We start from the raw sequence: 2,017 nt of genomic DNA, 5'->3' as shown, positions 1-2,017 counted from the left end.
TCTATAACTTTAAATACTACAAATGTATTGTGGTACTCCTGTGTTCTCAACAATAGTAAAGCATTCAATAAATATATGTTTGAGCTCATTTTTGGAAAATACAAACCCTGTTGAAAGCGTTCGGGTTGAGTAGCTGTAGGTCCATCAGCCAACACCCTTAGAGCGTCCCCACCAACTTTTATCGCAAAGTTACACCCTCGTAAAGCTGTATTATGAAAATACTTTAGGAATATCTGACAGATTTTGGAAAATCTGGCGGTAGCTGCATTTTGGACAAACAAATGTCACATAGAGAGGAGATTCTGCCCTATCTGGAAGTTTTAATGTTTTAGACTAGATCAGAGGTCACGGATTAGCGGGCCGTAGTCTGGATCCGGACCCAACTGCTGGCTAATCTGGACCCAACCTGATTGAAAACATTTATAAATTACCAAGTTGTTCGTGGACGGTATCTAACTTCACTTGCACCTTTTCTCCTGTTAATACTGTAGAGCTATCTGGGGCTTCCAGGACCAGGCTACACGTGATATAAATTAGCCAATGAGCTGCTGTCAGTCTGGGTTGCTGTTGCAAGCCGCTTTAAGACACAGCAGGCAAACATGTGGCAAGCCGCCGCGATGGGAAAGAAGGAGAAGACGATGAGAAGAAGAGAGCATTGAAAGTGTGGACTGCTGGAAGAACTGTGGTAAACTGGTGAAAGAAAAGTGAAATGGTGTGCTGAAAGATGACCCTGCACATTTTGAGTATGTTTGGCTCAACCTGCTGCTGTGAAGCAGGATTCTCCACCATGAACAGAATCAAAAATATAGATCCAGGCTTAAAATGAGCACCTTGATATGTGCTTTAGAATATCTTTGTCGCCATTCAAACCCAGATTTAAAGCCTTGCAGGGCAGCCTAAAGCCCACTGCTCTCATTAAGACAGAAAAAAGAAAGAAAACAGTCAGTTCGGATGTTATATAAAATATGTGAATCAGGAAATTGTCTTTATATCACACTGAACGCATTTTGTTCTCTACTTCAAAAAACACTTTACATTTTAAAATGGGCAAATGTTCTTTTTTTTCTAATTTTTTATTTTTTTTTTCCTCCGGACTGGTTACTGGTTTGTGATTTTCTTTATTCGGACCCCACTGACTTTTATTGGTGACCCCTGGACTACATTGATGTTATTGGCTTTTATTGTGAAGGCTCCGTTGAGACATTTCCGCCCAGTTTCTTCTTCTCCTCATCAGCTTGATGGTCGGTTTGATCCTCCTCTGAACTCCGTGCGGTTGGATCGGGGCGTCTATCAGTTGTCCTGCAGCGTTCTCTGGTTTGATCAGGTTTAAAGTGACCAGGTGAGAAGGATTCATGCGGGAACCGGACCTGGAACTAATCCGGACTCAGGTGAGTGTCACTCTGGCCCGGTTCCCACTGGGGTTCCTCCCTGAGCCCATACCTCACCCTCCTGAAGGTGAATCTGTTGCACCTGTCTGGAAAGCTCCACTTAAACCACAGCAGCGCCAGCTGTTTCAAAGCTAAATATATTTATTGGATCCTAAAATTCTTTAGAACGGAAACCAAACCTGCGGAAAAACCAGAACCCAGAAAAATAGAGAAATCCTCATTGCTGAAATTATGTGGTTCTGTCTGGTATTGAAATGCGAAGAAAAACTCTTCTATGTTTAACAAATTTTACTGCTGTATTCTCGTTTATTTTAAAACGTTAATGTCACTTTGACTAAAGATGATCATAAGAATAAACCTTTGTTTTCCTGGAATGATACCGTAAGTAGCGGAGAGGAGTGAAACCTTAATATTTGTCCTGCAGAAATTCATAGATGTATACGACTGAGGTCCGGGCCAGAGATTTATTTCTCCTAATTCGAGAATGAAGTCATCAATGAGCAAACCATTTCAGAAAGAAAGCTTGGAGTTCTGACCAGCAGATGACGCCCAACCAGCAACCTGAGTTCACTTTGACCTGCTGCCCAATATGATGCTGCTGCTAAAAGATTTCCTTGTTTGTCAAACCA

General features: G+C 41.8%; 1 protein-coding gene across 1 annotated transcript in view; it reads left to right on the top strand.

The window, feature by feature from the left end:
• The first annotated feature begins 1,249 nt into the window (after positions 1–1,249).
• The window catches only part of chst8 (carbohydrate (N-acetylgalactosamine 4-0) sulfotransferase 8), a 28,452-nt gene continuing 27,684 nt past the window's right edge, over positions 1,250–2,017 (top strand). The window contains exon 1 of the mRNA XM_015398075.1: positions 1,250–1,388. The gene's annotated coding sequence lies outside the window, so the exon portion shown is untranslated. The remainder of the gene's footprint in view (positions 1,389–2,017) is intronic.

Source organism: Cyprinodon variegatus, unplaced genomic scaffold, assembly GCF_000732505.1.
Source record: "Cyprinodon variegatus isolate N-32 unplaced genomic scaffold, C_variegatus-1.0 Scaffold910, whole genome shotgun sequence".
In the NCBI taxonomy this organism is placed as follows: Eukaryota; Metazoa; Chordata; class Actinopteri; order Cyprinodontiformes; family Cyprinodontidae; genus Cyprinodon; species Cyprinodon variegatus.
Note: the sequence above shows the minus strand (reverse complement) of the source record. Positions and strands in the feature narration are given on the sequence as shown.